This window comes from Falco naumanni, chromosome 4 (assembly GCF_017639655.2).
Source record: "Falco naumanni isolate bFalNau1 chromosome 4, bFalNau1.pat, whole genome shotgun sequence".
Taxonomy (NCBI): domain Eukaryota; kingdom Metazoa; phylum Chordata; class Aves; order Falconiformes; family Falconidae; genus Falco; species Falco naumanni.
In genome coordinates, this window is record NC_054057.1 from 44,829,878 (window position 1) to 44,855,755 (window position 25,878).

Sequence of the window (25,878 nt, forward strand, 5' to 3'; positions counted from 1 at the left end):
GGATTGCACGCTTCTTGGGACATGGAATAAAGACGACTTCTGCTGTTTCACAGGTCAATGTGATGAAACGCAATGGGCTGGCTTAACAGATTGCTACGGACTGAGCCAGCAGGTGAGTCTAATCCTGGGAATATGCTGCTGGCTTCTCTTCTCCCTTTAGACAGTAAGAAAAAGCAATTTTTTGGTCTTGCAATTTCCTTTTGCCTAGAGGGGAGAGGCAAACTGTGTGAGGCTAGAGCAATCAAGAAGTGCAATGAAGTTTCCCCTGTAAGCTGCGGCTAGACAGCAGAGCAGTGATACCCGAAGGCCTGCAGCGCTTCCGTTCTTTTGCATTCCTCAAAATACAAGTAGCAGTCTTCTGAGCTTAGTGGAAATTATTTGCTATGTTTTTCACAGTAGTAGTCAGAAGCAACAGAAGCATCAGCATGCGTTTGCCATGCCCTCTATAGAAGTCAAAATAACTTGATAGTATACAGATTAGAATGTTTTATCGTACTAGCTTGAAGTCTGAATACATCCTTTGTTTGCAGACTTAGGCTGGGAAAACAGAGCAGGAAAGGACTTTAAGACACCATGGTAGTCTTTCTCTCTACCCTAAGGAAGGATCAAGTACACTCAAACCATTCATGTATTCAAAATAGTCTTACAAGAAACCCAACAATGAAGATTCTATTGCCTCCGCAGATGACCCCTCCCACTTTTTTTGGAACCTTAATAATGGAAAGCTTGTCCTTCTGTTTAACCTTTATTTCCTTTGCCATAATGAGAGTGTGTTCCCTTAGCTGGGGCTTCTGCTCAAATCTGTGTTTGCCAGGTGATGCCTATGTGCCTAATGGAACCAAGCTGAACAGTATTTTATTTATGACGGGTAAAATAAAGAAGCAGTTGCATTTTCTACTGACAGGAAAGCTGCTCATTGACAAGTGATGCCTTTTCAATTTTTTTCTTTTTGGGTAATACAGTATAGAACTAGTCATGTAATCTCTCCCTGAGCCTGTACCTCTTTTTTTTTTTTTTTAAATGCATTAGTGTTTGTGGAAATGAACCATATAAAAAAGCTTAAACCTGGTAGTAGACTTAGTTCTCAGTGTGGCTCCAAGAAAAGCAGCTTAACTGCTCTGTGTGTGTTTATTTTGTGTACAGGAAGACACCTCTAAAGCTTTTTTTCTCTTCATTGAAACCTGAGTTTTCTATTTAACAACCGTGGGATACCACATATATTTCAGAATGTCTGCTTGGAGTTTTGTCTCCTAACTGAGTCCTAAAAAGCTGTGGTATTGTTAGTAGCCACTGCTGAGCTGAGGCAAATCCTCGGGGATGATCAGCCCTGGTTGTGCCTTGCTGCAGTGCGGCAGGAATCAAGTCAGCAGACCTGGAAATGCATGAAAACACATCGAGGGAAAACAAATGCTGAAGAGCCCCCAGTTTTTTATGGCAGACCGTGTTTGAGTTTATTTCCTATCTCTAATTAAATCATGTAATTGAGAATTGTTTCCGTTCAGTTACTTAAATTCATGCTTTATTGTTTACTCTGTGCTTATGCTTCTGTCTTGACCCAGGCCCGCGCGTGATGGCTCCGCACGCGTTCCTGCCACGCTTAGCCCTGGCAATGCTGTGTGGCAGAAACCTGCTAGAGCAGCTGCTATTAATATGTTAGTGACCACATGTAAAGCGATTAACGTTAGTGTGTTTTCCCTATACTTAGTGGAATGTTCTAGGTCTAATGTTAATTTAGTAATAAAAGGAGATTAGATTGGAAATATTTTAGGGATGGTCAGTCTTACAGGCATGGCTGAAAATGGGAAGGGAAGAAATTACATGGCACTGAGACAGCAACGTAGTTTGATGGCAGCTTATCCTAAAAAATACCATGATATTTTGTAATTACTTGCAGACATTCACTGTCTGCATTGCAAGAAGAATTACTCTGATTAATAGGAGAACTCTTAAATAAAATAGTTGCTATCTCTTAGCAAGGGGTTATGTACCTTCTGAACATTTTGCTGCTCGCGTCATGCTCTAGAAACGTGCACCATGTTGAAGGAGAGTGTTGTGTTCTCTCACAGAAGAGACAAATCCATCCTACATTATCAGCTACCAGTGTACTAGAGGGGCTGGAAATAAATCCTCTGCAGCTTGACTTACACCTATAGTGCAAGCAGTCTTCTGCATCCATCTTTGCAAGTAGGATGCACCCTTTATCCACCTTGATCCCTAGATATTTTTAAAGCATAACTGATACGGGGAAGTGAGAGAGAAAATCAGGGGTGGGCGGGGGAAGATGAAAAAGCAGGTCTGTGAATGTTAAAAGAGAGAATCTGCTCCTTTCTGCCTCCCCCATCCCCAAACTGTTTGTAAGACAGATTGACATAAAGGTCTCGCTTTAGGACTACGCCATTGCTTAAGCGCATGTGCGCATCGTACGAAAAATGTTACCTAATCTTTTGTAAAATAGCTTTAAGATGTGAGAATTTGTGCATGTTCTCATGCTCTGTAACCTCTGCCTTCCTTGCAGACTCTCCTGTAGGCTTTGCAAGGTTTAGATGAGTTTGCCACCAAGCAGAAATCTTTCCTCCAGAGCTTTTATCTTTAAAATGACCTACTGAAAAATTCCCCCTTTGCCTGTGCACAACTGATTTTTACGAAGTCCTTTCAAATCTCCTAATCCTGTTTTGGTCTTTTGGTACAATTTATTTTTATCCCAAAACCCAGCTCTCTAGATATGCCAAAGAAAACACTGAGCACTATAGAAAAGCTATTTTAAATGAAACTGTTTAGAGGAGCCTGTTAGGAAAGTAAAAGTAAAAGAAAAAAAAAAGAAAAGACAAAAGGCAATGTGTTTTTCATATCTTATTTATATGTAAAAAAAAATAATCTTTCTTTTATGGTGTAATTAGAGACTAAGTAGACCCTTGAAACCACAATCTCTTTCCTTACTGAAATTTTATATCTCTCGGTTAATAAGGGGCTATGAAAGTGCTGGAATTTTTATTTAAAGACCAATGCAAATGTTGTAAGTAGATATTTTTGGGCATAGCTAAATTAGACTTTCCAAGCTGATATGAGAAAAAGAAGGTAGTATATTTGTCTTGGGCACCTGCAGTTATCCATTCCCGTAGCACGTGAGCTCTCCACAGTCATTAACCCTCTGCAATGCTTTGAGACAGGCTTGCTGAGTCACTGCAAGATGGGTCTTGATTTCTGTAGAAGCATTTAGGTGGCAAACTCCCTTTGAGTATTTGGGCACAAATTATTTGTGTAAAAGCCCACAAGGAGACAGAGACCTGCAGCTTGACCTAACATGCCTGAGTTCTTACCTAGTGTCCTTAACCCAAACCAGTTCGTTCCCCCTAGTTCAGTAGCTGTAGCTTCCCTGTAACAGTTCAGTGACACTCTGTATGAGCTTCATTTAGGCACACTGGGAGGATGGGGAAATAGGGATTATGGCCTGACCCAGGAGCCATTAGTTTGAGTACCTGTACAGGGTTGGCCGTGCACTGTAGCTCTAGTGCTGTGGCTTTGGGTAAGGGAGAGGACGCAATTATGCTTCCTCTGGATTAGCACAGATTTCAGTTACAGTTTTGCTCTTGGAAAAGATGATGTAGAGCATTGGATATATGTGCTCTTTCAATGGATTCAATTTGCCAAATGATTGTGATGTCTCTGTAGGGTTTCTTTGCCCTTCTCAGTGGTTTGTCAGTTTTGGGGTTTTGTCTTTTTCATGTTACTAGCTGTGACTAACAATTTTTACAAACTTTTGATGAAGAGAGAGTGCCTACCATGTCATGCCTGTACTACTGTCCGAGGTTCCTGGCTGACATTTGGCTTCTGAGCAATGTCAGTTTAATGTATGGGCCTTATGGGTACCATGTAGTGTGGGCTTTTTCTTCAGACTATCTGATCATGACGTGTCAAAGCTGAAAAACTACATCATTTTCCTCACCACTTACTTTGTGTTTGTCCCAGAGAAGGAAAGCAGATGTTCCTGATACTCATTTCCAATAAATGGTGTTAAAAATGTTTAATTTTGCCAGCTATTTTATCTTTTGGCCAATCTTGTTTAAAGACTTATGATCTTGACTCATGGGGCCATTTGTCACTCACTTGACCCATTTTGTGCAGTTACGTGCAACTCTGGAAGTTATAAGAGCCTTTAGCAATCTTTTAGTCACTGGTGTAGTTATGCTTTCTGGTTCATGCCTCCTCACAGCATAGTGAATAAAGAATGAAAGCATATTTTAAAATGGCATACTGTATCATCTTTCTGCTGCATTGTCTGGGATTAATGTCTGTATAGCTCCGTATCTTCCTACTTGCCTTTTTTGCACACTGATACAGGACCGTAACTTCTCTACTTTGTGCAATTTTGGTGGAACTTGGTATTTACTAGACATAGCTATCAAATGACAAGATGTCATCTCAGCTAACTCCTGGAGGGTTCTTGGGTGCTGCTTAAATGGGGGATTCCTGGATGTTACCTAAATCACGCTAATACAGCTTAAAAATCTAGGTACTAACAGCTGTTTATTCTCAGTAGGAATTTCATAATGTTCTCCCTGGTTATTAGTGGATGGGAAACTCTTTCACAGGGAGGAGGAAAAAGGAGAGGTCACATCAGATTAAAGGAAGTAAGTGACTGGCCAGTGATTGTATTTTACCCCTTCGTAGCCCCAGAAGGACTGGGGAGCTCGGGCTCACTGGTAGCAGGTCAGTGCAGCTGCTGTGGGAGGAGAGGACAACACTTGGCTTCTCTCGTGCGTTTATCCTGACTCTCATGCTGGTCATACTCATTCCAAAAATGTTTTTGATTTAAATGTTGAAGTTGAATATTGCATCCTAGGTAGCAACAAGTGTTTTGAACTCGTGGGAGTCCTACATTCACCTGAATACAGTGTCAGCCTTGCTGACCACTCTCACAGGCAGTCCTTATCTGAAATCTTGCTTTTTTCTCGTGCAGTAACACAGAAGCTTGCAAAGAGATTTCCCTTTCAGATCAAAGGCAAAATCTCTCGGCAAAGCTCCCTGACATTCTGCAAATGTAGCTATTTGTGCCTTAAAGATGGAGAAATTGAACCCCTGTGTGCATGGTGGCTTCAGGCTTAAGCTGGTACGTTTTCGTTGATTTTAGTAAGCATGTTAAAACCCACAGTTTTGGTTAAACTGGTTTAAGCTGGCCGTGTAGAGAAAGCCAGAGATGGAGCACACAGAATGACTGCCTTAAGACTGGGCAGAAATGATGACTTTATCCTGTAGTGGCTGAATGGCTCCAGCTGGCTTTTGTTGTATCGTACAAGAAACCTCTGTCCGAGGCAGTGTCAGGATTAACAGCCTGGCTGGTTTGTTCCCTCTCTCGGTACACTACTCCGTCTGACTTCCTGGATACTCTGAAAATTACTGTAAAATCATAGGTGAGAAAGGAACTTCCACAAAGGATAACTCACCACAATAGGCAGATCTTTGCAAAGCAAGGAAATTCTTTGTCAAAACAGTTATTAATCACAAAGTAAACAAAGGGAGATGAAGAAATGCAGCAATTGTTTTTGGACCAAGTGCTTTTCGAGGTCTCTTCCATAAGATGGCAGCAGCTTATTTTGTGAACTGGACTGGGAGATGCAAGTGAAAGGCTATCTGCTTGAAGCCCTACAAAACAGGCATTCAGTCTTCGCAGGCTTTATCTCTATTTGCTTGGTACACATCCCTTGTAACTGTCCCAGTGTAGATCACTTGGGAACCTTACTCTATGTGCTGAACCGTTTTCTGTTGTTTGATACAGTGGTGATTTCCTTTTATTTTCTCTAAATACAGGCAAGAAACTGAGGCAAACTCCACAGGAGAGGTTTTAGTGTCAAATGACACTTTCGATTCACAGGGTTGAGTGTGCAGGATGTGGGGAGAGTGACAGTTGTTTGGCCTATTTTGGATTTTTTAAAGTGTTTCACTTTGTGCAGTTACTTTGTTAGTATCTGCCCAAAGCAACTTAAGTTCTGTGAGCAGAAGATGTAGGAAAACAGCTGGGATTTCCTCTCCTCAAAAACAGTGATCTGTTTCATGACACTGAACTGTTTTGGTGGAATCAAACACTCATTTTCTTTTGAAGAGGGAGATTGTGGAGAGAGGGAAATTATTTTTTTTTTACATAACAGAAAGCAGTGTGGAAGGAAAAACATTTGAGAGTAACTATTTTCTGAAGTCTTATGACAGAAGGGATTTTATATTACAGCTATTTTCACTTGCCCTTCTAAATGTTTTCCATATTTTCAGCAACACCCACAGTGGCATGTGCAATACACTTATGGAGTTTGACTGTCTGCTATTCTTTGATGCGTTTTTCTCTGCAGATGAGTGTCAGATGCTTATCCCATTAGTACCAAATATTTAATAGTCATAAACTACTGTGATACCCTCTAATAGAAGATTCTATTTAAGTGCAAATTATGAATAATTTTCTCAGTGTTTGTGCTTATTCTGAGTAGCTGGATAACATGGACGAGCTAAAAGCAGCCTATTTTGGGCTTTCCCTGGTGCTTCCACTTACTGGCTAATGTTAGTCATCTGTTTTTGTTTCCTGTGGCCCATTAGTATCCAATCTATCAAGTGCACAGGAGTCACAGTAACAAAGCTGTAAACTTGAGCGGAAGGAGTAAGGCTCTGTGGTATTTGCTTTCCATTTGTTTTTAAATTAAGCTGTTCAGCTTGGTGACTCCAATTTCTGTGTGTTGATGGACCGTTGCAGTACAACCCAAATGGGGTCTGTCACGAGCCAGTTCTGACATTGCTCCTCTGTCCTCTAGTTCAGACTCTGGCCTGGTGAGGACCCCAGGTCTGGATCCCTGGCCAAACACAGAGAGATGTTTCCACAGGCATGCTGGGAAAGAGATGCACCCAAATTACTGATGACAGGAGTCCGATAGTTTTAATCCCAGAGGAGAACTTGGGGGTTTAGAGGCTGAGAGCATATTTTGTAACTGTTGGAGCTGCTTTTCTACTGAAAACATCAGCTGAGGTGGGTTGCTTTAGCCTCTTCTCCTTTCTCTGAATCATGCCCCAACTTGAACTAAGAAAAGAAGGACTTTCAGCTCTCAAATTTTGGCCAATGGTGAAGTTTAAACTCTTCAAAGAAGTTATGCTTGGCAAGAAATGCAGTATTTCAAGGGGTCATTTCATTGTTACTGGTGTGCAGTGTGTGTGCTGCCTGATATATACCAAGGAGACTCCTGGAATGTTTGTCCTGGTGACTTCTTTCTTTGTAATTAACTTTAAAGAAATAAAGAGAGAGACAAAAGCAAGTTATTTGAATAACATTTACTTATTCTAGAAAGGTTCACATTCTTTCCAAGGGTCCACTTTCTTTCACTTTCAGAATGGAGCCTTTTTCACCTCAAATTATTTGTATTGTGATAGCATCCAGAGACTCTGGTCAGGATGGCTCCAGTGGGCTTGGGGAAACAAAGAGGGTAAAATGAAAAGGGAAAAGTAAATGAAAGTAGTTCAGAGCATATGGGGAGCACTGGGGGTGCAAAGTTGCCTTGTGGCACTGAGCACAGAAACAAATCAACGCAGAGCTCAAGCCTAGGTGGGGAGGATCAACTTCAAAGTAAAGTACCTGGTTTATTCAGTTTAGATGGAGTGGAGGAGGCTGAGAGGGGTGACCCAACGTCTGTCTGAGTGTTAGCCTAAGGATGGGGCTTTCCATGGCCACATAAAGTGTTTTTGTTTGTCTTTTGTGCAAAGTTTTGTTACAGAACAAGTTAATGGCAGTCATTTTGGTTAGTAACTAATTCCTTGGAGCAAGTCGCTTTAAGTCAGTTGTGTCTCAGATGTTGCCACATATTACTTTGTTTTAGTGTTTAGCCGCAAACAACTCCTGACAATATTTTAGTATTATAATACACCATAATTTACTTCTAGCAAGCATGTAATTCCTAAGAGACAGAGTGGCATTCAGCCTATACGTTCTTTGGTCCACTCTATATTGAATCCAACACAATGGGTGCAGCTGAATGATTTAATGTCATCCTGAAAGAATTCACACAGGCTGCTGAAAAAGAAAACAGGCCATGGAAATAAATTGTAACTAAATGCGTTCTTAAATATAGGGCTACAATGCACACAGAAATTGTATAATGCTGTCCCCCGCTGAACTTTTTCAACAGACTTGGAGCCTTACCCTCCTGTGGGATAAGGGAAAAAAAGAAAAAGGCATCCTGTAGGGTAGATTCCACTAAACAGTAAATTCTGTGAAATGCTCCTTTCATGTCGGACAGGTGGAAGTTCAGGATTCCAGGACAGTTCAGGAGAAATATGTAATTCATACTAAGCATGAAGGTATTCTGTTTATTGACACACTGGTTTAAGCGAGAGTGAGAAATCCAGGAAACCTGCTAAAAATCTCCCTAGGTAAATTGGGGAGTTTTCAAGTCTGCTGTGTATCAAAACAAGCAGTTGGCTAGTTCACTGGGTGTTCACAGGCTGGGGGGGGGTGGGCACGGGAAAAGTCACAGAGCTGATCAGTAGTTTTTAATAGGTTGGACTGCAGTGGCATATGGCAGAGCTGGCACTTGGTACAAATATAACTGTCCTTGTGGCAAGATCCTGAGATGACACTAGCACTAGATGCTGGCTTGTGTTACAGCCAAATCAATAGAAATTCTGTGTTGTGCTTGATAAGCCCAATTATCTGCTGGATACATAAAGGGCTGGTGCTTGTTTCATTAGGGTAGAGAAATAGCTTACACAGTCACTTCTGGCTTGCACCACTTCTGGCAAACTGACTTTGTTTTGGTTTTGGAGAGGTGGTGTTTTAAAATTGTCAATTTTCAACTGAGAGGCTATTTACCTTCTATTTGCTGGAGAAACCATGTGATTCCTTGCATTAGGAGGTTCATTACTTCTGCTCTGTTTTAAGTATGTCAGAAATCTACTAAAAAGGGTTCAAAAAATTTCCATGCCAGATATTTCTGTGTACTTTAGATGATTTATTTTATTCTACATCTAGCTTATTTTATTTAAACTTATTCTTGAATGCTTTCCTGAATGTTGGCCTAAACAAATCATTTTTATTTCAAATACAATGGAAGTCATTTCAGCCAATACTCAGAAGGATGTCGCTGAGCAAGTGTAATACTTGCTATACGGCTTTGTATGCTCCTCTTGAAAAAGTATTTATAGCTACTGTAAATCAGATGTTCTTGGTACAATTGTCCCCACTGCTGTAATAGGAACTGCCAGTTAGGAAGCTTACAGCCCCTGAATCCCACTGAACTCTGGGGGGCTTTGTGTGAGCTTGAGGATCTGCTCTGGGGTGACGTCTGCTGCAAAGTAGAGGCTGTGGTGTTGAAAATGCAGTTGATAACATAGTAGAATTCAGAAAATACAGGTCCTCTTGCAGCATCTCCTGCCCAGGGGAAAGACATCTTTGTGACTGCAAGGGTTTAAGCAGCTTGCTCTTTGCTAGTCTTCCAGTATTTAGTTAAAAGTGGACTGAAGAGGCAAAACACAAATAATTCCATGATTCTGTGAAGTTTTCCTTACCCTGGTGCACTGGTCGGGGCTGTTGCCATTTACCTTAAAGTGCCTGTTCTTGGAGAATCCGGTACCAATAAAATACGTACCAGTAAGAAGCCAATTTATGTACCAGAAATGACTACATGTGTTACATAATTAGAATACCTGCACCAACTTCTGAAACCTATCGCTGCTGGGCCTGCTTTTAATCTAGCATCATCTCTTCAGCTTACGAGATGAAATGTAGCTGGGGCGCGTTATGAGAACCAGATGGAGAACCTGGCTGGAGGGCTGGCAGGGACGGAGACTACCTTGGCCTGCTCCAAGCCGAGCGTACTATGTACCTTCGAATGATACCTTAATCCATGATAAAGGCAGACAGCTCACTTTTCCAAAATCAAAAACATGTTCATCAATGGCAGCCCCTTTCCAACATGGCACAGGCTACTGCTCAAAGAGATGCCGTCTGGAACAGCTTGATACAGGCAGAACTAGATGAATACGCATGGATAAGATAAAATCATTCAGCTACCTAATAAATAAATTTGAAAGATGTTCTAAAATGATACAAATTCAAGTACTAACTTGATTTATTATCCCAGAGGGATGTTTGCTCCACTTTTCAGTCACTGAATCCTGATTTATGGTACGCATTTTTAGCTTGATTTTTTTTTTTTTTTTTTTTTTTTTTTTAATAAAGAAAACCTTTAAAATGTAGCTGGTTGACTTAGCTCGCTCTGCCCAGCTAGCTTCATGCTGCTTAAATTAATACAACTTGTTCAAAAATGTAGTTGAATGGATGGGTTTTTAAGTCAGCAAGGATTCAGTTTTGGTAACTAAATGTTATTTCTACATGGTAAAATACCAGTAGAAGTAAAGTCAATAAACTCTAAAGGCAAATATATTAAAGAATTCTTATGCATCATGATTTTCCTCTTGCCATTGAGGGAAAAGATTGTATTTTATACAGGAACTGAGATGTTTCCCTTTCTGTAGTCCTGTGTGGATTTAACTAAAGCAGCAACTAAGGGAAACAAGAGTTTCATAAAGAAAGCCTTGTTGATAATTATAGAGTGGTTGTAAGCATATGTTCATAGCCTTTATTTTTCTTGTTCAGAACTTTATTATGGATCTTTAAGTTTCAAATGACTCTTGATACTTTGCATGTGTGAGATAGATTTTAGGTAAACAAACATAACATTATTTTGGGACAATACTTCAAATATATATTTTAAAGAGTGTGTTCTTCGTGTGACCACATATGACGCTTGTAAATCTATAAGGTAACTATTCTAAACCAGATTATCAGAATGTAAATAGGATAGGATGGAGCTAGAGGGAGAACTAAATACTGTTTCTAGTTAACAGTTCTAGTTCTAGCAAATTGCAGGTATAAATTATGTATTGGTTGTTCAAAGTTTTCATCATGGTCAGGATTAGAAAAATTAACCATAAACCCATAAAAACATTATGTTCATTTGCCAAATCACAGGCTATGTTTATGTTTGCAGAAAAGTAAGAATCTTTGACAGCCGTCTTTTGAATACTCTGTCGTGTTTTTTATCATCTGCGTATTCCATCAGGAGTAGAAAATCTTTGAGGAAAATGTGAAACTTAGTTTACCAAGTTCTGTCTACAAAGATAAAATATCTTTTTGGCTAGGATTTTGCCTGTTGCTTTTTTAATACCTCTTGAACTCCAGTGGTATCATTTTTATAACATAGCCCTGCACATGTGAACAATTTGGTGGTAGCAGTAACTTTCAAACATAAGGCATTCATTGATCTGGAAGAAAAACTTTAATCTATGCAACCTCTTTTCTTTCCAGGTAATGTTCTCCTTGGTAAACAGTTTATAATAAACCCACAGTGTCCTCAACACCAAGAGTGTGACTGATGCCAGCCCATACTCTGTATTATATACCACGGTGTTTGAACTATTGTGTGTGTTGGTGAACTGTTTTCACAAACTATTCAAAAGGCTGTGGAATTCAGAACAGCAAGTTTTGAAACTTTGAAGGTTTAACAAAAGACCCTTAATCCACCAGAAAAGTGTGATCTTATGTGCACAGCTGGCAGTGCTGCTGCTTACACCATTTGATGGGTATTAGGTATAAGCTCCATAGATTTCTCTTTTCTGTAATTTATTATATCCATTTTTTTTCTGGAACTGGTAGAAAAATTAATCATACCAGTCCTTCCCCCCCCCCCCCCCCCCCCCCCCATATTTGAAAGTTTAAGATCTCAAAGAGCCAGGCCTTAAGCTGTATTCCCTCTGTTTTGAACTGGTAGTATCTCCATTTGCATAACACCATGAATTTCTCTGATTTATTCTTTTAGTTAAGGAGGGATAAAAATATTCAAGGCCTGTTGTAAGTTATGACAAATAAAATTACAGATTTCTTACATACTGAAAAGCTGAGAACCCATAATTTGGCTGGTTCAGATTCGCCCTCTCCAAAGGTGTTACGCTGCTCCTTATTCATGCTTCATTTGGGATTCCAGCCATTTAAAGAATGTTATCCTTCTAGTATATACAATGCATTTATTTTATTGCACATACTTACTTTGTTATTTAATGCCACCCAGCGTTTTCAAGGTGATTTAGAGTATAAGTAACAGGGCAGTGTCAACTATTAATATCTACAACTTAAACCAGACCTGATACAGTAAAGGGAAAAAACACTAATCACAAGACGCTTGAGTGCCGGCAGTGGAACTTGCCCTTGCATGGTAAAACAAATCATATGGGCTGGTACAGCTTTGTTTTGGTGTGACTCATAGGTATGTTTTGAGCAGCAGGTGGCCTGAGAATGCTACACGGAGGAGCACGGCGGTGGCAGAGCATCTCTGCAATGGTGGCTCAGACCTAAACCAGGTGATGGACAGGAGGAAGGGAGGGATGTTGCCCTGTGACAGAAGATCTACCAACAGGGAGAGGCACAGTCTTGGGAGTAAGTTACACTTAAACCTGAGGCAGTGGAGAAAGGGAGCTGTGAATGGCATTGGATGTGGAGATTCACAGGCCTAGAGCTAAAATCGGTCTATTTTTTCATTTGTAGCTGCAGTGCCTGTGCCTCAAAGGGATGTTTTACATGGCCTAAGGCAGTGCTGCAAGTGGGAGACAGTGAGGGTGTGGGTGGGTTGACAGTCTTCTCTGAGTCTGAGTTTTCTGCCTGTCATTTGCTTCATATATAATATATTTCAGTGTGAAGAGCCCAGCTAGAGTGAATTGTTCCACAAAGGAGCAAGCTATGCTTTTCACCATCTAATCAATATTTCCTGAAGAAGTGCCAATGTCTACTGAGCAGAATTATGATATTTCTGCCATAAATCATGTCATTTCTGACCCTAAACCTTCCCTGCCCAAATGTCCTCTCTTCTGACAAGTGGTATTTAGAATAGGAGTATTAGCATTTAGGACAAGGACAGTGTGTGCTACAAAGCACATACTTGGGTGCTCTGCAGATAATAATCGCCAAGTTACTCATGATGATAATTTTTGGGAAATTCAGAATGCCTCAGTACATGTGCCAGGTTCCTGGATTTTGACCAAGAGGGTATTATAAATAATAAACATCAGTATTGTTGGCATCCGCTACAGCTAACTACCGTCTTGGACGCTGATTAGTTTGTGCACTTGTATTGCACACAGACATATACAAAGTCTAGATTTCTCTTGAAAACACTCGGTGTTTTGGTAACTAACAAAATGAATAAACATATAATCTTTCAGGAGCTGGCAGAACAGCATCTAGTTCTTGTTACTCTCTTTGTTTCTCTCCACCCTTTGGCTCTCACCATAATTGAAGACAACTGCTCTGGCCACTCAGCTCAGCATCTGCAAGATGAAGTTATACATCTTCCAGACGTGGCACCCAGTTTCCAGCACATTTCTTACCCTCTGGTATGCTTTGGGCCTCTGCTTTGGCCTCAGAGCTGTCTACCTGTCTTTGAGACTGCTGCTGATGCTCTTTTAGCCATCCATGGTGCATGATGAGTTCCTGTGTTGCTTTCTGTAACGCTACGCAAAGGGAAAAGAATTGGGAATGCTGTGAGACATAATTACATGGAGCTAACAGTAAACTCATTTTACTTGCAAACATATCCAGAGCAATCTGGTTATTTCGGAGCTTATGCCCAGCATTTTGCTGTGACATAGATGTGAGCTGAAGAGCACTCTCTGCCTTCATGCTGTGGTTCAGAGTACCTGTGTATTTCTGTAACAGCACCAGTTGGTTTTCTATTTTATTTTAAGTGGAATGGTTTTACCAGAAAATTGTTAACATTTGCATAAAGAAGGTTAACTCTTTTAAGTGGCTTCATGCCATTAAATAGGAATGTAACCACTTCAGTATAGCAGTTTGTCCACGGAGAGGAAAAATAACCCTTCAAAACCCTGGCACCAGTTCCGCGTTAGAGCTAAATTACTGTAGCAGATTGAAATGACAAGACTCACATTTTTAAATGAGCATGTAAACGAGACATGTGCCCAGAATGGCATGGGACAGGAATCCTAATTTGCACATATGCCTTGGGATTTGTGCATACACACACACACAAAAAAAAAAATATATCTGGCGAAGAATACATAATACAAGACTGAAAGGATGAGTTTAATATTCTTATACCAGTGGTGTGTGAGAAGACTTAAGCAGATTTTAAATATTCAGTGTTCTCTTTAATAGGCAGTACTGGGACAGCTGAGGATGGTTCATCACAAATGACCAAGGAAACCTGTTATGGCACATATGTATAGAGTATATAAAGTGTAGAGCATTTATATATAAATATATTCTGGAGTAGAAGCCTCTTAGCTGTCTTTTATAGTTTTCTAGATGCACTGCAAGTGATTGGACAGCCTGCATTTATTGGGCAGGTCTCTCCTGTCTCAGCAGGCAAAACACGGGATGTTATTTTGTCCCAGAGTGCAGCAGTGCATCACATAATTTGAAACATTTCCTGTTGTTTTCCATTTCAGGTGATGTGTCCAGTAGTGTTGCTTTATGAACAGCTCTTTAGGGGCCCGTCAGGTTCAGCCAGCTCCGTTTGTGCTTTCCTGCACGCTCAATGAGAGAAGCTGGACAGCCTCAGCGAGGCTGAGGACAGCTGGGCTGTGGCAGACTGTGCCTGGCTGAGGATATAGTATCCTACTACACACCAAGGAGTTTTCTTTGTGACAAATTCAGGCACTGTAATTTTTTTTTTTTTTTTTTTTTTTTTTGGCTAGGCATGAAAAAACACCTGTTTGAATTATGGCGATCTGGTTGTTCTGGAGCACTGGGTATGCAGGGGGGCACAGTGACAGCTGAGGCTGTATGGTTCAAGGGAGGGGTCGAGCCTGGTGCTGGTGCCATGCGGAAGCCCCACTTCTGCCACCACAGCCAGCCTCAGCCATGATGAGGGTGGCAGTTATTTGGCTGCCAAGTCAGAAGCGAGACTGGCTGTACTGCAGCTCAAGTACTAATTAGTGTCTTACAGCTTGTTTCAGAACGTCAATGTCATGTTTCCACTGTGGTTTTATTTAATTGCTTTATATATATGTGAAACACTGATAATTGGATGAGTTGAAAACTTTCTTTAACATGAAATCCATATATTTCTCAGTGAAAAAGTTGTGGCTTAATAGTTTACTAACATGAAGCTGCCTGACAGCATTATGCTTTATTGTTTATAGTAGCTGACTTTCAAATATGATGGCACTGTGAAATAATTGTATGTGTGATTTAGTAGGAAACTATGAACAGAGGAATGGAGCTCCATCAATCTATGTATAATCACAGATGAAGTGACTGACAGATCCAGAGACCTTTCAGTTGAGCAAACTCAAGAGCTGTACTCTGCTGCTCAAACCTAGCTTACATCTCATACTTTTTTTTTTCTCCCCTTCTATTTTGCGGGAAGGCTGCACAGAAAGTCTTTGCTGTTGGTTATGTGCGTATGCGTATACTCACTTCCAGCCCAATGGCTGGCAGTATTAAAATGCACCAAATAATCGCTTTTTTAAAAGTTGGTTTTAAAGATCACATTTAAAGAAAAAAACCACACCAAAAAACCAACATAAAAATGTCATGGGGTGGCTTTTCCAATAACATCTTGAACTTGTAATTCTGCAGTGCTGTCTCTGAGCCATTAATGAAATCCATATTGCAGGGATGGCCTTGAAGTATTGGAGGAAGGAAAAAGCAGCTGCATTTGCTATCCTATAGCTCTGTTTTTCATTATGTTCTCTCTTATTTTTGTTTTGGGGTGTATTTTCTGGAGCAAACAAGCTCCCTGGGGCTGGTCTGCAGTTGAGAGCAGGTTGAGTGGCTGGTGCTGGCTCTCTGAGGGGTGTCAGTTGTGACACTGCGACCTGTTCAGCAAAGCACCAAGGTGCTTAGAAGGGAGGAGCAGCATTTTCTGTGGATGAAAGTTCTGGCACAGGTATTTAACTGAATAACTGTGAGTATATTACCAAAAAACCAACCCAACCAGCAAAATACTGCCAGAATTAGCCTAATGATCCAAGCATTTTACATAGCTAATGACCAGGGCAGGTTTATTTTCTCTCAAAATGACACATTGGAATAAGATTAGCTAACCGTCTGCAGCCTGGTTGGGGTGTCTCCTTCCAGACACATAATTGTTACTGTCACCTCTCGTGCTGTATGCAAGACTGATGCCTATGAATTTTGCCTTTATGCTTTTTAAGAGCACTGGAGGCAGTCAGCCTTAAATTCTGAACAAACAGTGATGGCTTAATTAATAACAGGCTAAAAAACCACAAAATTAAAGTATGTGTTAGAGTGCATGCATTGACTAGATGTTTTTTCCACAAGCTGTCAGTATATTTAAGACAAGTTAAGATACTACGGTAGAGACAGAGAGATTCCACTTAGATGACTAAAGCTCGGCTCATCTTTGATCAGGTTTGCAAAACTGGATTCACTATGCTTTTTCCTTACTTCATGCAACCAGTGACTGTTTATAGTCATCGTGGTGGAGCAGAAGGTTGAAGCTCATGTGGATGAAGAGAGCACCAGAGAAGGGTTTAATCCCATTCAGCTCTCTATAGTGTGCAAAGAAATCTTCCTCCTAATGAAAGACTACAAAACTGAAACAAAATTACTAGACACTGTCTACATTTTAAAAGGATCAAAATAATAAAGGCACATTGCTGCTTGATTTTTGGCTCTCTAGTAACTAATTTATCCCAACCTGAATCTGCACGTTTGTAATGCAAAATGTTTTACTTCACATTAAAGTAAGAGTGTTTATTTATGCAGTTTCATTTCCAATAAAAGCTATGCTTTACAGTGCATTATACAGAATGACAGCGGTGCACTGAATTGCAAGGTCACGCTATAGATCATACTTGCTTTGCCAAACACCCAGCAAGGAATTTTGAAGTAAGCTGTAGTAAGGGGCTGAGCAGTGAGCAGAGCCAGAAACAATACAGGTTAGAAAAATGTTTGTTTTATTTAGTGAAAGAAGAAAGAGTTTGACTTATTAGGGAGGCTTTTCCTACCGTATTCATACCGGGTCCAGGTCCTGGAAAGAACATTTGGGATGGAACTTCCTGTAGTTGACCCTAATCTGTCCTCAGAGCCTCATGCGTCTTCCTCTAAACTGAAGAATATTGGGTGTGTTTGAAGATCTAACTAGCAGTTTATGCTCTGCACTATTACCAGTCTGTTGCCTTTTTCCATAACATATGTGAGGCTACATGTCTGGTGAAAGGTGCGGAAGTGTCATCCTCCACACGTAGATCAGATGTGTGCTACTGTGCAGCTGAAGCAGTGGGTCTAAGCAGGAAGATTGCCTTATTCCAGATGTTTGCAAGCGTGATTTTTCCTCCAGAAGGAAAATACCCTAGAACAGGGAGGGAGAGAGGTAACACTGCATGATGCAACCACTGTATGGGTTTGTGCATTTTCTGTGTATGGAAAACAATTTGAATATAACTTACCAGATGTCTAGAAGGCCAAGAAGTGCCAAAGCCAGCATGGCAAATAACTTCTGTTTAGGAGGAGTATAGTTTGCAGGCCCTACTTCAGATGTGGGACAAGAGAAGCAGCACTAATGGTGAAAGCAGAGAGCCACAAGTGGAGTTATTGTCACAGCCATACAAAACATGAGATCAGACTAGAATTTCAGTATTGAATAGGCTCTTCTCCAGACGTGGTTGGTGATCTACACCCAAAGCTCTGAGGTGCCTACAGTAAACTGGCCTCCCAACAGAACCCAAGGTGAGCAACAGCACTTGAAGTATTTCTCAGCAGGCACAGCTGGATATTATTTTTTGATTATAACTTATTGGTGAGGTTGTACTGCCTGAGTGGCGGGAGTGGAGGTGGGGGTGGGGCACACTTTGGACAGCACAGAGATGGTGGTGCCATTTAGAAATCTCCGTTTTGGCTTTGGCTCTACCAGGTTATTCCCTGCAGAAGAAATTAGTGATGGAATGAGGAGCATCCTGGGTGCAGTCTGATTTATTTATTTAAACACAGAGAAAGCCCAGGAAACTCTTTCAGGAATTGGCAGCAGAAGATATCTCCAAGTCTTTCTCACTCACTGACTTTGGCAGAACTGCCTGCTCCCTCAGACCTACTTTTTAGGACTCTTGTAGCAGTGATTCTTTGATGCGAGGTTTGGTTTGTTATTGCCTCTTTGTCAGGCAATCGCATCCTTCTGGGTGATGTTTGTTGTCAGATGTCATTGCAACATGGCACTGATGGTCCTGGGGCCCTTGCCTCACCATTCTTAGCGTAGATCACTGCTCTGAATTCTGTTGGTGGCCTCATTCATGGGACTGAGTACCTGCACGTAATGCAAGTGTTCCTCATGTGTTTTCCTGAATATTGTCATCATTTTCAAATGGGTCAATGTCAATCAAGAGTGAAAGATGGAAAACTGGGATAGGAAAAACCAGAACAGGGTTTTAAAGGGTTGGTGATGGAAATCCAAAACAATAGAGAAGTGATGGGGTGGGTTTCTCTACATGGGTCCATAAAGGAGCTAAGTGGCTTTTGTAACTGACCCAGAGGAGGGCTGGCTCTTCCACCCCAGACTTCAGCAAACCCAAGCAATAGTGATATCAGTGGCCCAAGCTGAGGAGCTTTCATAAAAATATGTTCTCCTTCACCCTTTCTTATTGTTGTAATTCTTCGCACAGGCTGCACATTATGTCTATACGCTTCTGAACGAAGCAGGGTTTTCAGGGTGTTGCACCAGGTCAGTCCCTCACTCTCACTAGCCAATGCGTATCTCCACTTCTCTTGCAGCTGCAGTGGTTGTCTTCTGTCCAAAGTCCTTCAGTCTCATCATGCAGAAGGGTACTCTTTTTCACCCAGATTAAGGGAACTTTGCAGTGCCGTGGCTTTGGGGGTGAGCACTGCTGTCAACAGTCCGGTTGTTCGCCTTGTTCCAGCCTGCAAGATGACTGAGGGCCACAGTATCAGGTCAGACGAGTCACAATTTTGCTGTTTCAGCCCTGTTGTGCTTAACTGAAATAGCTTAACACACTGAAAACGTAATCTGTGCTGTCTGACGATACAAGAAGCTATTAAGAAAGGGCAACCATTGTGCAGAGCTGGAGTCTCAGATCCATGCTGCAAAAACAGCCGCATTTCTCTGCTGGGCCGGATAAGCAGCCTGTGACATTGCTTGTGGGCAGCGCCCAGCTACACTGAGCATCCCAGTGCCGAGCTCTCTGTTAATGTGTGATCTATCCGGATTAAGGCTGATGTTTGGAGAAACTGGATTCTAGTCTGATTTCAAAAGCAGTTGAAAAGTTATTGTTGATGGGCTTGTTGGCACATACAAGGCAATGGCTGGCCTACCTTACTGCTTCACTGGGAGCTGTGGTCTTGCACAATACATAAAGCAAAAGCAGTAAATATTGCTGCCTTGGGGGACACCAGTATGTTTACTGGTTAGGGGTGGGTGGCTCTGGCTACTAGAAGCTTCCTTTTGAGATAGACTTTCTCTGGACAGATTCACATTTTTGTCAGTGGTTACTGCTGGAATTTCATTAACTTGTCAGTAAGTGAAGAAAAAGTGGATCTGACTGAAACAGAATAGATTGCTTTTATTGAATTCTTCTTTAATTAAAGCTCTTACTGGTTTCATGCTGTTTTGATGTCATAGTTTAGATTTTTACATTGAATGACAGGAGAAGGGAGAAAAAAGAGGAAATGTTTATTTAATTCATGCTATAGAATGTAATGACAAGAGATTGTTTCCATACGTACTGTTTTTGTTGACCTTTTAACATTTGGAAATGTCAGGAAATACCATTACTGTAGGTCTATCCAGCTTTAATGCTACAATAACTTTATAGCTATTCACAAGGGAAATTATACGTTGCCTGAAACAGTGGAGGTGTATGCGAGCATACACACAGATCTCTTTTTCTCCCTCCCTGCCAAATAGATCTCTGTGGCTGCATGCAGTCTCTGTTAAAAATGCAACTTCTGTGTCCCTGTAATTTTGACTTTGCTTTCAAAGCTGCCAGGTTTACTGAGGCAGCAGAGAGATATGTTTCTGGGAAGTTTAAAGAAACTTAAAATCGTGCCGAATGCATTTTAACCTACTGTGATTAGACAACGGCCAAAATGACGTAAGTTTTTCCAAACACAGATGTTAACCTTTGTTTGTTTGGGGTTGTTTTGAGGGGGCCTGTTAAGATTCAGAAGGCAGCGCTTTGATCTGTACGTGTCATTTTGCCTTTAGAACTGAGGAGCAGGTTGCAGTCGTGACTTTAATACTGCAGTCCCCCGAACCCCAGAGGGTTTTGCCGGTGCGGTGCCCTGGGACAGCCCCAGGGGCAGCCGGCGGCGTCACCTTGGACAGCACCGGGAGAGCGCGGATTGATGGCGGTCCCGGTCCCCTCGCCCGCAGCTGGCGTCAAAGCAACACGGAGACCCAAGAGAAGGTGGTTAACAGCAAACACACCGCTTGCAGGGTTCTGGCCTCGAAGTCAAGCCTTCGGCGCTTTGGGAGGGGTGGGCATTTTGTCCTTTGGTCAGAAAGAAAGAACTCAATAGGGGATGGAATGAACCTCTCGCCTCAAAATCTCAGCTGAGGGCTTCACATACAGAACAGGGAAACTGAAACCAGCAGACACACATCTATGTACTTTAAAAATATTCTAAAGGATTAAAATTCATATTGAGAATGGGTGTAATTATTGCATGTTTTACAGAGCCCAACCACTTAAATGTTAGGGTATTACCTCTAAAGTTATAATTAACTTTACAGTCTGCCCAGAACTATCCTGGACCTTCTACTGGCCGGTGGAGGAACGTCTTCTGTCTTCAGGACGATCCCAGTCAATTGTGGATTTGGTCAATTTTACTTATCATGCATACAATTAAAAGCAGTGATCCTCTAAAGCACCCAAACAGAAACGCTCTCCACCAAAATTGTAATCTAAACTAATGACAAGCTACTGTTGTTATCACTTCACAAGGATTTTTGAACCAAGTAATTTTGAAATACAGCAAATAAGTAGAAATTGCAGATGTGATTTATCACTTTGCAGAAGTTTGAAAATGAGAACTGTGAAAACTGGCTACCCTAGAGTATCAACAAATCTCTTCTGTTGGCTGAGATCGAGCTCACAGCTGAAGTTTGTATGGTTGTTCCAAAGAATACATGAAAAAGATTTAGTTTTTGACACAATTTATTGAGATTTCTTTGTATATAGTCTTTTAACTATATATATTATATGAATGTGTTTTTATAAATGTGATCTCATTCACACAGACTAATCTGACTATGTTAAATTTTCCTTTGTAATTCATTTGCATGATATTGGTATTACTAAATGTTAGCTTCTAGGCGTACTGAACAACAGGCTAAATTTAAGTGTTTCACTCATAATTTGCTAAATGTTTTTTAAAACTATGGATAGTTTCAAAACGTTGAAGGGTAATGGATTATCCTGATAATGATGTAAACTGCTTTATTTCTTATTCATTGCATCAGTTAGAGAAAAATCTGAATTAGCTTTAAAAAGTGTCAAAATTTTAAAAAATACCTTTCTTGGTCTTAGGAACTTATATGTATGTTCACATGCATGTATATCTGTATAAATGTTTGCATGTGGGGATACACACACAAATGCACATATGGGATCCAGCTCTATGACTGATCTCATCCGATAGAAGAAATTTCTTCTACTTGTGGAAATCCAGTTTTCACAGTCTGTTTTCCCCAAATTTTGCAAAGATGTAAACTATACCTGACAATTAGGACTGGCATAGTCATGCTGTCTCTAGGTTAGTAGCTTGCATGTACTTTATTACTTTGGCTACATAATGATTTATGATCTCTAATTAAAAACTCAGGCACTGTTAAGTGTGTGAATAGTAATAGACATCCTTGATTTAGAGGTGTAATGTGCTTCCAAATTCTTACATGTAATTGCTGGCAGTATCTATTGTCTTTCTGACACCTTTCCCATCTACATATTAAAAAGAACTTTCCATTTTTTTTTAATCTGGTAGATTTCTGATGAGTACAATTGAGCATAAAAATGGTCTTTAATACATCTGATCATCAACCTAGTGATGACCTACTCTGAGATAAGATTTTGTACAGGTTTTTCTGGATTGTTTTGCATCTGTAAAGGACAGAAGATTTATTGGCCCAGGTTGTTGCTGCTAGGGCCTAAGGCAGAAACACTGCTTCAATGTGTTGGCCTGTTGAGAATCCCTATGTGCTAGGACTGGAGTGATTCCCAGGCTGGGCCACAGACAGGAGAAATCGCCTGCTGCAAGATGACCTAAAGGGAAAGTATATAAAATAATTGCTTGGTATAGATGTCTGGTATTACTTGTGAGAGAAGCTAAAAGTTGGGGTAACCCTCTGGAGCCCTCCAAATCAGACAGGCAAGATTTGCAGTTGTGTCTTTTATAACACAAGCCAGCTGAGATGACTGCTGGGCTACAGACGGGAAGGGAGAAAAAGATGACAACCCTACCTTCTCCTGCCTTCTGGGAGCCAGCTGATGAACCTTCCCTTCCACATGTGCTTGTGCTACCATGGAAATTGCCAGGAGTTGCACTAGATGTTTAATTACAAATTGGACACTGTTTCACTTGATCCAAATCAAAGGGCTCATTTTCCCTTTGCAATCAGCCAAATTGAGCACCTGCTTAGCCAAAAGTGTGTTTGGCATTGCCAGCGGTTTGTACAGCCTTGTTACTCAATTTCTGTGTAACTATGCCCAATTAAGAGCTTTATAGTTGCATTGCTTAAATTGCATAGAAAAAATGTGTCTCAAACAGTAGATATATGGATGAAGTTATCTAAATAAGGTAGCAGTAGTCGTCAAAGGGTCACAAAAGCTAATACCTTTGAGGTACTGAGGACTTGGTTTTGCAAAAACGTCCTCCAGCTGGCTGTGGTGGCAGGTACTAGAAGTCCATAATCCAGTATGAGATATCAGTCATTAAACATGAGGATTGCTGTCTCCTCTCCTGCACGCCTTTGGCTAGTGGAAAAGATAAATACCACCTTTTCGGCAGGAGCTTTTGTCAAGAGCTGAATGGTCTTCAGGCACAAGTGGTAGGTGCTAAAAGGGAAAAATGTGCATGATTTGATGCATATAGATTAGCAATGAGCACAGTGTTGAAAATTCCTGGCCGTGGGTCAGTTTAGCATAACATTTGGACAACATTTCCCTGAACTGAGGTTTCTTAGTCTGGAAATCCAAACTGGTGATAACAATTAGTTGTTCCCTTTGCTTCTGCCCTTAATTAGGAATCTGTATGGAGAGGCAGGGGTGGGGAGTAAATGAAAAACAATCAATCATTTTCAAACCTGTCAGAAGGTGAAGGTCAACTTAAATTTAAGCTGTGGCTTATGTTTGATTTGTATTTGATTTGAGCAACCACACACCCCTCAGACTTTAATACATGCTGGCAATCGGATGTTCCAGGGCTGCATTTTTCCCATTACTTGCCAGACAGCGGCTGGGTGGCTCCCTGCAGAAGGCTGTAAGGAACGGAGGAAGGTGGGAGGTCATCAGTGACCACTAAAGGATCAAAGTGGGGAAGCTGGGTGGTTGCATACAGTCAATCTCCTATGGCAAATGATTTTATATCGCTCAAAGTCCAGCTCTGGTGCAGTCCATTTTTACTGTTTTTCTAAATACCCTGACTTGTTCAGAAATGCAGTAAAAGGCTTTCGTCTCAGCCCATTCAACTTAAAAAATGGAAAACAAAATCCTCTTAATCCCTCCTTGGATCAGCCTGCACAATGAAGTAGCCAAACTGGTAGTCACAGTATTGCTATGGTGCTCAGCCTGCTGCGATTCCTACACCTCATCCCTCTTGGATCACCAGTGGGATCAGTCATTCTCTATTAGCTTGGAAAAGCTCAGAAAATAAGAACAATAAAAATGTTAAACGTGCTGTGGAATTTCATTCCACTTCTATAATGAGCTTAGCAAACCCTAAAGCAGAGAATACGTAATTTTAAACAGATTTTTAAATAACTTTTTTGTCAGGTCTCTTGGAAGAGGAGCAGAGCCGGCTGATGATACTTTTTCAGCAGTAGAAGCAGCAGCTTTTCTGGGCTTGATCCCCACAATGCTGACTGCCCCTGGCTTCTCCTGCTGTCACCTGGAATAGGGTGAGCTGCACCTTGTGGGGTCAGGACCTCTTGAGGGGGTGGTAAGGGAGCTGCTGGGTGCTCCTGCTCTCACCTATAGTGCAATGGTGGCAACGCTAGGACCCCTGGTAACTGGACGTGGAGGCAGCCAGCTGGGCCTTGCAAGGGAACTGGCTCCTTTTTACTGGAGAATGACTGCACAGCAGTAATTATAGATTCAATAATTCCTCCACTATCTTCAGCTTCATTTAATTCCCCCCTTAACAGATGTCTGCTACGGAGGAGAAGAAAAGAGAAGAGCTTTTCTGTTACAGGGATTTTTTGGGCACCTTAAGCAATGGCTATAAAGTAGAGGAGGTGGATTGCAACCCAACACGATCACATCTCTCTCCAGAGTCCTTCTCTTTGTTCTTAATCTCATTTGACTGGTAACTGCTCAACAGCAATAAGAAAAGCATTTGAAACATCCTATCGATCCAGCACAGATTTTTAACACAGGCCAGTCCAATTAGACTGTTGTGGGTGGCCAAAATAAGATCCCCATGCTCTTGATAAGTCACATGAATAAAGTGCTGGATGGTCACGTTGTAGTGAGCAATTTGAAACTGAGAGCAGGAAAGTTTCTAGCCTCAGTTTCTGTCTAGAAAAGCAGACAACAGGGAAAGGATCTGCTGCTCTTGATTAAAAAAAAAAAAAAGAGCTGGAAATGAAACAGATTAAACCATTAGTTTATTTCACTTCTGCTTTGAGGAGAGCTATGCCATACTGCTCTGCACAAGGACACCAGATTAATCACCTTTTCTCTCCTTCACCTTTTATAGTGATGCTGCACAAATGGTATCAAGCTGACGGAGAAAATTATAAATACACTGTGTCTGCAATTTAGCAGCATTAATCACACAAATTTAGTAGTTTTAGATCGTAGTAGGTCATCCATTAGCTGAAAAGTTGACAGTTGTAGCATAGAAGCCCAAGTTCAGGCCTCATCTTCCCCTTTCAGGTCATCTATTTCTTCTCGGTAAAAACATCTGGTCATTTCAAAACTGTAATTTTCATACATTTTAGCTAACAGTGGAATGTTGAAAAGCTGTTCTGAAAAACATAGTTCTTTCCTGTGCCAAACCAGTTGGCCTAGAGTTAGTAAATGTTGTTATAAATCTTCCCTTTGCTTTTTCAACAGCTTTAAAACTACAGAATTAAATGCTTCATAAAGACTAGCCAGTGGACACAGGTTAGTATGCTGAAGAAGTTGAGCACGCAAGACCTCTCGAATGCTGCTCCAGTCACCCCACAGAGCTCTAGTCTGCAGAACTCCCAAGCTGCCTCCCAACCCCAAACCTTAGATGGAGGATCCTTTTGCTTTCTTTCCCTCCTCCCAAGCACAGCTTAATATAAGGCACTGAGTAGGGTCAGAAAGAAGATAAAACCCCCAGAAAGCCTGCCTTCAGTCACATATACGCACATTCTCCATTAATGTGTGTCTGTGGAGATGGTCTTTCTCACTGCTTGTCCTCCAAATCTATCTTACCCCAGCCTTGTGTGTAGTCATAAATAGTAGGCTGATGGATTCCCCCTACAGTACAGCCCCCATTTATTTGCTAAAAAGAAGGGAAAAAAAAAAAAAAAAGAGAGAGAGAGAGAAACAGCAACACAGCAGTTTGCCAGTCCCAAAGAATTAGCAATATGAAGTGAAAATTTTGGAAGTGATGAGATCATTTTTCTACTTTTCCAAGGTAAATTTCATCCAGAGGGAACTGAGGACATTAAAGTT

General features: G+C 41.1%; 1 long non-coding RNA gene across 1 annotated transcript; it reads left to right on the forward strand.

Annotated features, from left to right (window-relative positions):
• Positions 1 to 24,122, forward strand: LOC121088025. The gene is made up of 4 exons (XR_005827809.1): positions 1 to 112; positions 18,770 to 18,946; positions 20,220 to 20,421; positions 24,004 to 24,122. It is a non-coding gene; the product is annotated as an uncharacterized LOC121088025 (long non-coding RNA).
• The last annotated feature ends 1,756 nt before the right edge of the window (positions 24,123 to 25,878 follow it).